Source organism: Macrotis lagotis, chromosome 1 (assembly GCF_037893015.1).
Source record: "Macrotis lagotis isolate mMagLag1 chromosome 1, bilby.v1.9.chrom.fasta, whole genome shotgun sequence".
In the NCBI taxonomy this organism is placed as follows: domain Eukaryota; kingdom Metazoa; phylum Chordata; class Mammalia; order Peramelemorphia; family Peramelidae; genus Macrotis; species Macrotis lagotis.
In genome coordinates this window covers 468,458,635-468,471,319 of record NC_133658.1, presented here as the reverse complement: position 1 = coordinate 468,471,319, position 12,685 = coordinate 468,458,635, and the positions used below count along the sequence as shown (strand labels likewise).

At 38.0% G+C, this 12,685-nt stretch overlaps 1 pseudogene; it reads right to left on the bottom strand.

Annotated features, from left to right (window-relative positions):
• Positions 1-11,220: 11,220 nt before the first annotated feature.
• LOC141519639 (transmembrane protein 198-like) lies at positions 11,221-12,324 on the bottom strand (annotated as a pseudogene).
• Between the last annotated feature and the right edge of the window lie 361 nt (positions 12,325-12,685).

Here is a 12,685-nt window from a genome sequence, read left to right as displayed (position 1 = left end):
TTATAGCTTATTTAAAAAAAAAGTCAGAAACCATGAATAGTTGTATTCTATGCTAATGAAAGTGTTAAAGGAACTGATGTTGAATGATTGGAGCAGTACCAGTGGAACATTGTATACATTAACAACATCATTGTGAGTTTTTGAACCTTGATGAATGCAACTCCTCTCAACTTTTCAGAGAACTAGGACAGCCATGAGAAAGATGATATGGACAATGCTATTCATATCCAGAGGAAGAAAAACAAAACAAACAAAAAAGTAACATACAGAATCAAAATGATTATGTTCACTTTAAAAATTTCTCTTATGTTTTCCTTTTCTATCTAATGGTTTTCTTTCTTTTCCCTTCATACAGAAAACTACTAATCTGTAAAATCTGTTGATGGGAGGGGACTGGGAAGGGAGAGTTAAAGGAAATTATGTCACTTACAAATATGTATATGCATGTGGATGAATAATCGAAAACTTTCATAACATGTAATTAGGAAAAGTATGAGTATCTCTCTCTCATTTGGGGCTGTACCAAGGTTAATTTTAATGAATAGCAGTCTTTTTCTTTTTCTCTGTTTATCTTTTTTATGCATCTCTTGTCTCCTGCTTAAAGATCAGATTTCCTCTGTTCTTTTTGCAGGAAAATATGGAAGTCATTTATTTTGTTATATGACCAGACTAAAAAACCCACCCCTGAAAAAGTATGCTCAGTTTTGCTGGGTAGTTGTTATACATACCAGACTCTTAAATCCTTTAATGTTAATGCTGCCAAGATCTGTGTAATCCTGACTGTGCCTGCTTGATATTTTAATTGCTACATTTTGGGAGCCTGCAGAATTTTCTCCCTGATCTTTTAGATTTAGAATTTGACTGCAATATTCCTTAGCATTTTCATTTTGAGAACCCATTCAGGACATGATCAGTTGTTTCTTTCAATGACTATTTTTCCTTCTACTTATAGGATATTAGGGTCATTTTCCTTGATAATTTTCTGAAAGATACAACCTGGGTTGTATTTTTGATCACAGCTTTCTTGCAATTCTTAAATTATCACTTCTGTTTATATTTTCCAAGTTAATTGTTTTTCCAATGAAGTATTTTACATTTTTTCTAGTTTTTCTTTTTTTTTTATTTTGCTTGATTGATTCTTGATGTCTCACAATGTCATCCACTTGCCTCAATCTATTCTTCAAGGAATTATTTTCTTCTGTTAACTTTTTCACCCCCTTTTCCATTTGTTCACTTCTATTTTTTCTTTGTTTTTTTTTTTTTAGGGGTTTTGCAAGACAATGTGGTTAAGTGGCTTGCCCAAAGCCACACAGCTAGGTAATTATTGTCTAAAGCCAGATTTGAACTCAGGTATTCCTGACTCCAGGGTTGGTGCTTTATCCACTGAGACACCTAGCTGCCCCTGTTCACTTCTATTTTTACAGGAATTATTATATTTATCTTTTGTTTTTGCATTTCTCCAATTTTATTGTTAAAAGATTTGCTTTCTTCATTCAATTTTCCCTGATTATTAACTGATGGAATGAGCAAGTCCATCAGCATGTTACTGATAGGGTGTACAATGTTCTCCTGGTTTGCTCATCTCACTGAGCATCAGTTCATGCAAGTCTTTCCAGGCTTCTCTGAAATCCTATCTATCCTGGTTTCTATTAGAACAGTAGTGTTCCATGACATATATATATATATATATATACGTATATATGTATATATATATATATATATATATGTATACATATATATATATATATATATATATATATATCAAAATTTGTTAAGTCATTCTTTAATTAAATAACATTCACTCACTTTTCAATTCTTTGCTACCATAAATAAGGATGCTATGAATATTTTTGTACAAGAGATTTTTGTTACCTTTTTTCATGATCTCTTCAGGATACAGAACCATTAGTGGTATTGCTGGACAAAAGAATATTCAAATTTTTATTGCCCTTTGGGGGCATAAATCCAAATTGCTCTCCAGAAAGGTTGGATTAGTTCACATTTCCACTAACAATGCAGTAATTTCCCAGATTTCCGACATCCCTTCCAACAATGATCATTGTCCTTTCTGGTCATTTTGGCCAATCTGAGAGGCATGAAGTGATACCTCAGAGATGTTTTAATTTGCATTTCTCTAATCAGTAATGATTTACAGCAATTTTTCATATGACTATGGATCGCTTTGATTTCCTCATCTGTAAATTGCCTCTGCATAACCTTTGACCATTTGTCAATTGGGGAATTGCTTTTTTTTTATAAATTTGACTCTGTTCTCCATATATTTTCGAAATGAGTCCTTTGTCAGAAATACTAGTTGTAAATAGTGTTTCCCAATTTACTACATTTCTTTTGATCTTGGTTAAAGTGGCTTTCTTTGTGAATAAGTTTTTTTTTTTAATTTAATATAATCAAAATTATCTGGTTTGTTTTTAATGATGATCTCCATCTTTTTCTTGGTTTTTTCTTGGTCATAAACTACTTCCTTTCCATTAGATCTGACAGATAAACTATTCCTTGATCTCAAAGTTAGCTTATAATATTATCTTTTATGTCTAAATCCTGTACAAATTTTGGATTTATCTTGGTATAGGCTGTGAGATGATGGTCTAATCCAAGTTTATATAACTTCCAATTTTCCCAACAGTTTTTATCAAAGAGTGAGAGTTCTTATCCCAAAAGCTGCGCTCTTTAGAGTCATCAAACAGAAGATTACTATAATGCTTTCCTGTTGTCTCTTTTGCACCTACTCTATTCTACTTATCCACCACTCTATTCCATAGCCAGTACCATACAGTTTTGATGACTGATACTTTACAATATATTTTTATATATGGTAAGGCTAAGCTACCTTCTTTTGCACTTTCTTTCATAAATCTTTGGATATTTTTGACTTTTTGTTTCTCCATATGATTTTAGTTGCATTTTTTCTAGATAATTAAAGGAATTTTTTGGAAGTTGGACTCATAAGGCACTAAAAAAATAGTTAAATTTAGTAAAATTGTCATTTTTATTATATTTGCTTGACCTATGCATGAGCAGTTTGATATTTGCCAAGTTATTCAAATCTGATTTTGTTTGCATGAAAAGTGTTCTGTAGCTGTTTTCATTGAGTTTCTGAATCTGCTTTGCCAGGTAGACTCCTGAGCATTTTATATTGTCTGAAGTTATTTTCAAATATATCTATCTAATTCCTTCAATTCCTTCGATTTCTTTTTCATCTCTTATTGCTGTATCTTATATTTCTTATACAAATATGAATAATAGTGTTGATAATGGGCATCCTTCTTTCACCCGTGATCTTATTGGGAATGCCTTTAGTTTATCCTCATTGCATATAATGCTTGTTGATGGTTTCAGAGAGATATCATTTTAAGGAACAATCCATTTATTCCTATGCTTTCCTACTCTTTTTAGTAGGAATGGATGCTGTATTTTTTTCAAAGGCTTTTTCAGCATCTATTGAGATAATTATATGATTTGTTAGGTATGTGAATGATTAATACATAGGATATAAGATATTATATGGTAAGGTCTTATAGTTTAGCTACAGAAAATTACCGACCTTCAATTTTCCTCTGGTGTATAGAAAATTACTGACCCCCAATTCATCCCTGATGTACAGGCAGGGGAGATGAGCAGGACTGATCTCATACACATATTTACAACAGCTTGAATATTTAAAAGAACAGGAGAAAGTCCTTGACTGTTCCTGGCCAGACTCTCAATGCCATATTTGATTATTGTCTATCTCTTTAGGAACTAGCTATTCCTGAGTGTAAATGCCATAATTCTTGGGGTTCAGGGAGGGGTGGCTCCCTCCTCTGACAACCTGGGAAATTTGTTTTTATTACCCCAAAATTTGGCAAGAAGCCTTCTTTGTTCTCAAGCTATATAAAATCCAATTAGACTTTAGTCTATTTTGAATTTCACCCATGGAGACGACATTCTGCCTGGAGCCTTACTGATTGGGACTCTGGAGACTGTACACCAGGACTCCTCAGCCACTGTTGATTCAGATGTTGAACCTCCCCTGATTTGGTGATGTTCATTTTCTCTTAATATTTATATTTATGTAGGCTGTCCTCTTCTTTTTATTATATTGGGACTTATTGGTTACTTTTGCTGTAAAACCGATTTATTTCTACTTGTTTTATAATCACTTTATTAAATATACTCCTTTTAGTTTTGTTGATGTTAATGTGCCATTTTATAGGAATGAATTGAACACAAAATTCCTTAAACAAGCAGTTTGTTGTTGATATAGTCAATTATGCTAACAATTTTCCTAATATTGAACTCAACCTTCATTCCTGGGACAAATCCTGCTTGATCATAGTGTATTATCTTGCTGAAATCACTTTTCTAAGATTTTATTTAAGATTTTTGCATCCGTATTCATTAGGGAAATTGGTCTATAATTTTCTTTCTCTATTTTGACTCTTTCTGGTTTAGTATCAACCCCATATTGTTGGCATAGAAGGGATTAGGCAGAGCTCCTCCTTCACCTATTTTTCTAAAGAGTCTACAGAATTGGAACCAATTGTTCCTTAAATGTTTGATAGAATTCATTTGGGAATCAAGCAGATCCTTGAGATTATTTGTTATTGATGACTTATTGAATTTCTTTTTCTGAAATTGTATTTTTAGGTATTTAATTTTCTCTGCATTTAACTTAGGCAATTTATATTCTGTAAATATTCATCCATTTCAGTTAGATTAACAAATCAATATGCATAGAGTTGGGCAAAATAATTCCAAATTGTTACTTAAATTTCCTCCTCATGGCTGGTGAGTTCACCTTTTCATTTATGATACTAGCAAATTGGTTTTCTTCTTTCTTTTTTTTAATCAAATTAACCAGATGTTTATCAATTTTATTGGTTTTTTTACATGAAACCAACTCTTGGTTTTATTTATTATTTCAATAGTTTTCTTGCTGTTTATTTTATTAATTTTTCCTTTAATTTTTAGAATTTATCATTTAGTATTTAATTATGTTTTTTATTATTTCTTTCTCAATTTTTTAATTGTATGCTTAATTCATTGATTTCTTCTTTCTCTATTTTATTCATGTAAGCATTTAAAGCTATAATATATCCCCTAACAACTGCCTTTGTTATATCCCATAACTTTTAGTATGTTATCTCATTACTGTCATTATCTAGGATGAAATCATTAATTCTATCTATGATTTGTTATTTGATCCACTGATTCTTTAAAGTGGTGCAAGTTTCCAATTAATTTTGGGTCTAAAACTAATAGAGAGAAACTCAATGGCCCATTATTACATGCAATTTTATTACATTATGATCTGAGACAGAAGTATTCACTATTTCTGCCTTTCTACATTTGATTATAAGGTTTTTTTATGCCCTAGTACATGGTAAATATTGTGTAAGTGCCATGGACTGCAGGAAAAAAGAAAAGTATATTCCTTTCTGTCCCCATTCAGTTTTCCTCAATAGGTCTACCATGTTTAGGTTTTTCTAACATTCTATTTACCTCCTTAACTTCCTTCTTGTTTATTTTATGGTTAGATTTATCTAGATCTGATAGAGGGAAGTTGAAGTCTCCCAGCAGTAGAGTTTTGCTGTCTATGTCTTCCTGTACCTCCTTCAGGTTCTCCTCTAAGAATTTGGATGCTATACCATTCAATGCATACATATTTAGTTTTGAAATTGCTTCATTGTCTATAGTATCTTTTGGGAGGATATAGTTTCATTCTTTATATCTTTTAATGAGATCTATTTTTGCAGCTGCTTCATCTAAGATAAAGATAGCTACCCCTGACTTTTTCACTTTAGCTGAAGTAAAATATATTCTGCTCCAACCTTTTACCTTTAGCCTGTGTGTATTTTTCTGTTTCGAATAAGTTTCTTGTAAGCTGCATATTGTAGGATTCTGGTTTTTAATTCATTCTGCTATTTGCTTATGTTTTATCCCATTCAAATTCAGAGTTGTAATTTGTAACTCTTTATTGCCCTCCATGCTATCTTCCCTGTTTCTTTTTTCACCTTTTTTCACCTTATTTATAGTCCCCAATATTTTGCTTCTGAATACCACCTCCTTCAGTATGTTTTCCCCTTTATATCCAACTCCCTTCCCCTTTCCTTCCCCTTTCGCTTTGTCCCTGCTTCCTTCCCTTAAACCTCTGTGAATTCCTCTTTTTTCCCCCTTTCCCCCTTCCCCTCTTAATACTTGAGAGTTAAGATATGTTTCTTAACTGAGTGTTTGTATGTTAATCCTTTGAACCAATCTGATGAGATTAAAATTTCAATAAGTCCTTTGTACCTCTTCATGAAATGTGATTTACCCCCATTCAATCTCCTCCATCCTCTTGTCTCTTTACTGTCTCTCCCTTTTTAAGGAGATACTGTTTTTAAATCATTCACTCAGAATCACAGACAAGGCATGAATGTCCATTACTTCTGGCTAAGTATATTTTTTCTAATAGAGTTACAATTCTCAAGAATTAATAGAATCTTTCTTCCATGTTGGCATACAGCCAGTTTCATCTTATTGGATAGCATTTTTTTTCTTTTCCCTTTTATACCTGTTCATGTGTATCTTAAGTCTCCTATTTGAAGTCCAAATTTTCTATTTAACTCTGGTCTTTTCAACAGGAAAATTGGAAGTCTTCTGTTTCATTAAATATCCATCTTTTCCCCTGGAAGTGAATGCTCAATTTGCCAGATAATGAATTCTTGGCTGCATTCCAAGCTCCCTTGCTCTTTGAAATATACTCCAGGCCCTTAGATCCCCTTTTTGTTGTTTGTTTTTACAAGACAGTGGGGTTAAGTGATTTTTCCCAAGGTCACAGTAATTATTAAGTGTCTGAGGCTGGATTTGAACTCAGGTCCTCCTGACTCCAGGGCCAGTGCTCTACCCACTGCATTACCTAGCTTCCCTTTTCAATCCATCAGTGTTGATGTAGCCAGGTTCTGTGTAATTCTTTCTGTGGTTTCTTGATATCTAAATTATTTCTTTCTGGCTACTTGCAGTATTTTCTCTTTTATCTGATAATTCTCTAATTTGTCCACAATATTTGTTGGTGTTTTCATTTTGGGATCCCTTTCCAGAGGGCACTGATATATTCTTTCAGTAACTATTTTGCCCTCTGGTTCCATGATATCAGGGAATTTTTCCTTCAATACATCCTGGAATATTGATTCCAGGCTTTTTTTTTAATCTTCAATATGCCCAAGAAGACCAATGATTCTTATATTATCTCTCCTTGGATCCATTCTCTAGTTCTACCATTTAGCTGATGAGGTATTTTGACTTTTCATTTAGATTTTTGAATTTTTGGTTTTGTTTAACAGATTCTTCTTGTCTTATGAAATCATTAGTTTCCATGATTACAATCTTTTTCTTAAGAGAAGAATTTTCTTCATTTACTTTGTGCAAGTCCTTTTCCAATTGGTCAGTTCTAGTTTTTGACATTTTCCATGTCCCAATTATATTTTCCAAGGATTTGTTTTCTATTTGTGAGATGTTGATTTTCAATTGCAAAGTGTTAATTTTCTCTCACATTTCTTTTCCCAGTTTTTCCATTTGAATTTTAAACTCCTTCCTGATCTCTTCAAAGAAATCTTTCTGGGATGGAGAACAATTCATATTCTCCTTAGAAGTTCTAGTTCTCTCTGGGTTAGGTTCTTTGTCTTTGAGGTAGCTTTAGATGGAACCCTCTTTCTTCTGGCTTTTCTTCATTTTCCTAAGATCTTGTGTTGGGTGAGGGGCTGGTTCACAGACCTTTGGTATTGAAATCCCTAAAGTCTTTGCATATGGGGCTTAGTTACTCCAAGTGGGATGGCCAGTAGGGGATGCTGGAGGTTTTCTCTGTAGTGTCTTTGACCGTGATTTGTTGTCATTCCCTAGTTCTGGGGGATTGGGAGAGCATCAGGGTCTGAGGTATCCTTGAACAATGTATGCTGGGTCCTCAGGCTAATCTCCTTATTATACAATTGGTGCTGAGAGAGATCTAATGCCCACAACTGAGCCTGGTGGGGTGGTAGGATTGGTACTGTGTTTGTTCTTGGAAGAGTCCCTATCTCCCACAGGGATGGGCCAGAGGGAATTCAACTGGAAATATCAGGACTCCACTGAAAACATGGGGCTGGTGTTTAGCTGCAGCACTGGAGCTCTCTCTCACCTGCTGCTCTGGAACACTCCCTCCAGTCCCACTGCTCACACAGTCAAAGTGGCTACTCTTTGATTAGTCCCTGGGCCTCACCCCACCACCAATGCCCTGGCTTTCTGCTTTCTGCCAATGGATAACCCACACTCCCTGGAGAAAGACCTTGTTAGTAGATGTTCTTTTGATAGCTACTTTTTCCTGGCTATTGTAGATCTAAATTCTCTTAAGATGCTTGTTTCATCTTAGTTATGATGAAAAGACAGGAAATCTTGGCACAATGCCTGGTGCTGGAAGTGAGCAATATTTTTTTAAAGGCAAAAAACTGACAAAAAAGGAACGACTCTTGAAAAAATAGAACTTATCAAATGGAAAAAAAAGATAAATAAAATTCACAATGAGAAATCTTTATAAAGCAGAATTGAATTGGTCAGATGGAAAAAGAAATGCCAAATCTCATTTGAGAAAATAATTTCTCAAAATTATAACTCAGCAAGTGAAAACTAATGATTTTATAAGACATAAAGAAACAATAAATCATACTAAAAGAATGAAAATTGAAGAAATGATGGCCTCTCTCAAATTTATGATTTAAAAATTATAACTCATACATGTTATTTCAAAAAATTATCAAGAAAAGCTGGTCTGATATTCTACAACCAGAGCCTAAAATAGAAATGGAAAAAATCCACTAATCAGCTCCTGAAAAAGAACCCAATTCCCAGGAATATTATGAATGAATTCCACAGTTAACAGATAAAGGAAAAATATTCTAAGTAAAGAAACAACTCAAATATCATGAAGCATAGTCAGAATCATGCAAGGGTTAGCATATTTGAAATGAAAGGATAGGAGGATTTAGAATATAATCTTCTAGTGAGCAAAGGAGTTACAACCCAAAACTGCCTACTCAGGAAAATGGAATATAATACTTGAGGAGTGGAAGGGAGACTAGATATTCAATGAAATAAAGGTTCAAGCATAATTTTTTTAATAAAAGAAATATTTTATTTCTTTTGAGTCTTACAATTAAAGTCTTTCTCCCAGTTTCATCTTATTGGATAGCAGTCTCTTTTTTTGTTCCTTTTACCTTTTCATGCATCTCTTGTGTCTCCTGTTTGAATTCCAAATTTTCTATTAAACTCTGGTCTTTTCATTAGAAAAAGTTGGAAGTCTCCTATTTCTTTCAAAATGTTAATTTTATCTCCCAAATTTTTCAATTGATTTTTAAAGTCCTTCCTGATTTCTTCAAGGATGCCTTTCTGTGCTGGAGACTAAATCATATTCTCCTCAGAGGTTCTAGGTCTCTCTGAGTTAGGGTCTTTTCCATCTAGACCCTAACTTTCCACTGACCTTTCTTCATTTTCCTAAGATCTTGTGTTGGGGGAGGAACTAGTTCACAAATGTTTGGCTTTAATCACTGGGTTTAGTAACTCCAAGTTGGTGGGCCAATAGAGCTTGCTGGTTAATTTCTCTGCAGTGTCTGTGACCTTGATTTGGCTTGGAGGGGGTGGTTGAAGCTGTTGAATACCTTTATCTTTGAACAATCCTGGCCTGTGGCCTGGGGCAAGGTAATTATTCTCCCTATTCACAGCTGAGGGATTTCTTGCTGTCACACCTAAGCCTGAGGTGGGGGGTTGGGGAGGTAGTCTGTAATTCTGTTTGTTCCGGGAAGAGGCTTCAGCAGAAATAAAGGTATGAACTCTGAGTTCCTCCAGACAAGAAGAACTCAGGTATCTCTGTTGGCAACTCTCCAACACTGGAACTCACCCTCCAGTCCTGCAAGTAAGCCCCAGACTGTCAGTCCCACAGCCAATGCCTATGTTCAGAGTTGGCTCATGCCTCTGTGGCTGATCAGGCTAGTCCTACTCTCAGGCTCTCACCCTATCCTGTGATCCCAAAAGAGTCTTTGCTTTCTGTGCCTGGCTCACCCACATTCCTGTAAGATAAACATTGAGGTGGATTTTTCTTCTCCTTGCTTCTCTTTCTGAGTTTTGTAGATCAAATTTCTGTTAAGAGCTTTGTTTCATATATATGAGGGAAGATCAGGAGACCTTAGCACAGTGCCTGTCTTCTCTCTGCCATCTTGGCCAGAATCTTTTGTGCTTGTTTTGATAAATCTTTTAACATATATTTGGTTCCCTGTGTAATCCTATGTATTTTTTTTTTAATCTTCAATGTCATTTTATTTATATACCATCAATATCTCCCCTCCCTCTGCCTTGGCTTCCATCATATTCCTTTGCTGTCAATGGCCTTTGGAGTAGGGCTAGGGACATTAGAACAGGTTAGTGGCTGGAGTGGAGGTGCAGTTAGGATATTAGTGTCCTACAGGGCTGAGAGGCAGAGAAGGTACTGGCATCTATCATTTGGCCCCTCTTAAGCTCCCTGCAGCTCTCCCTGAGCTGCCCCCTTCTCTTCACCACAAGGAGCCATCAAGGGGCAGAGTTTGGGTGGACTCTGCCCCAGCATACACCATAAGCCTGAGAAGAGGGAAATGGGAAAAGCACCAGAGAGGACAGAGCCCCCAAATGAGGGAGGAATGGGGCTCAGGCACTGGAGGTGTATGGAAGAAAAGAATACTGAGTGTCATAATCCACTCCCTTCATTAACCTGACACTTGAGGAGTCAGGGGTCACTCAAAAGGATCCTTCCCCTTCTTTCCAGAAAGGAGTTGTTTTTAGAAATTTCCTGATTTTTTCATTCAAAAACCCTAACACCATTTTCCCATTTTGAGGCACAGAATTTGGGTGGTACAAATGGAGGGCACATTGTGGAAAGAAGAAGGGTCCTTTTGAGTCAGAGTTGGGCAGAAGTGCTTAGTTTTAGAGGTGACAGAGAATTCCAAGAATACAGGCAATCTCTGTAGTTTGAGCAGAGGTGAAAATTCAGTTCTTCCACCCCTTCTCCTTCAGTCTCCCTCCAGCTGTACCCAGCTCCACCCTGGCACATTCTCCCTCAGGGCTGGGCTAGACCACATTTCATGCCCTCTCCCTCCACCCCCAGTTTAACAGCTGGGTAGGAGAAAAGGGAATGTACATTTCAATTGAAAATTCTACCTCTTCTGCCCAAGCACATTGCCTACCTAGTGCTCTGGCCCCTCTCTAAGGCACATGTGTTTTTGTGTGTGTGTGTGTGTGTGTGTGTGTGTGTGTGTGTGTGTGTGTGTGTGTCTGCATGTAGAGATTCAGGTTTGGTTGGAGCGAGGGGGTGTGGTGAGGGGCAAAGTGGAACCACAGTCAGAGTCTAAGTCCAGGATGGCATGATGGGGAGTACTCATAGTGGTTGGCCCCAGCTGTTGATCCTGGAGGCTCTGGAGATAACTTGGTGCCAGGCTATCAGCTGGGCTCCGGGCTCAGTGTGGGACTAGGCTACGGTAGCTGCCCTCATTAGCTGCTGCCCCAGAATTTTGCTGCCACTTAGATCAAAACCCCATCATCATGGCCTCTGTATCTGTCTGCTGTGAGTCTCCACTGAGCAAGGGCCCTAAGTGCCCCCAGGGCATGCCAGGCACCCAGCAGGGCCCAGCTGTACTAGCAGAGTGGGGGCAGGGCAGGCAATGCATGAAGTCACTGACCCAGATGCCCACCCAGTGCCAGTCCCTCCAGGAAGTAGTCAGCACAGCCCACCAAAACAGCCGCCCCCAGCAGGGCTGTGCCTAACATGGTGAAAGGTCGGGGCCAGTGGAGGGTAAGCAGGGCCCCCAGAAGTGCCGGTCCCACCAGACCTCCCATAGGCACCCAGCCTGAGGGTGGTTGGTAGATGGGTTCAATGCCTAGTAGAGCCCCTGCCCCTAGGGTCAGGCCAAGCAGGAGGCCAGTCAGGAAGAGTCCCACACTTTGGACTAGCATCGGGACCAGTCCACAGAGGAGGCGGATGCCCAACGCGATGCCTGTGCTCACCTCCAGGCTCACTTGTGTCTCTAGCACCCGTTCCTTGTGGCATAGCAAGAACATTACCAGGGCTCCAGAAAGCAGCCCAGATAGGAACATCACTGCCTTGAAGCATCGGTAGCCAAAGCCGGAGTAGATGACTCCAAAGAAACAGCAGAGAGCACAGGCCAGTGCAGGAACCAGCTCAGGGTTTTCTGGTGGCTCCAAGATACACTGTGCTTCAGGAGGCTCTGGTAGTTGCTGATTAAAGAGCCTGGGGTCAGAGGTCATTGTCAAGAGGGGTGGTGTCTGATCCATGGCCAAAGTGACCAGGGTGAGAACTGGACCAGCTCTTCTGTTTATCCACAAAAGTCTAGGGAAGTTTTGGCAACCTGTAAGGAGGGGCAGGACTTGCTCAGAGACCCAGGAGTCCTGTGAGAACCCTTTGGGTGGACATCAGAAGTCCTAAGGGTGACCTTCTTGGCAACTCCGAGGGACCTGTGAGATCTCTTGATGCTCTCATTCTTTAACCCAGGCCTCGGGAACGGCGATGCTCAATCCTGCAAATCCGCCCTGCGCGGAGCCCGGGCAGCCTCCTAGCCTCGCGGCCGCATCGCGTCCAGCGGCCGCCCAGGGCGGACCCGGCGCTTTGGGAGCTCGGAACAGGCTGAGGGCAGCC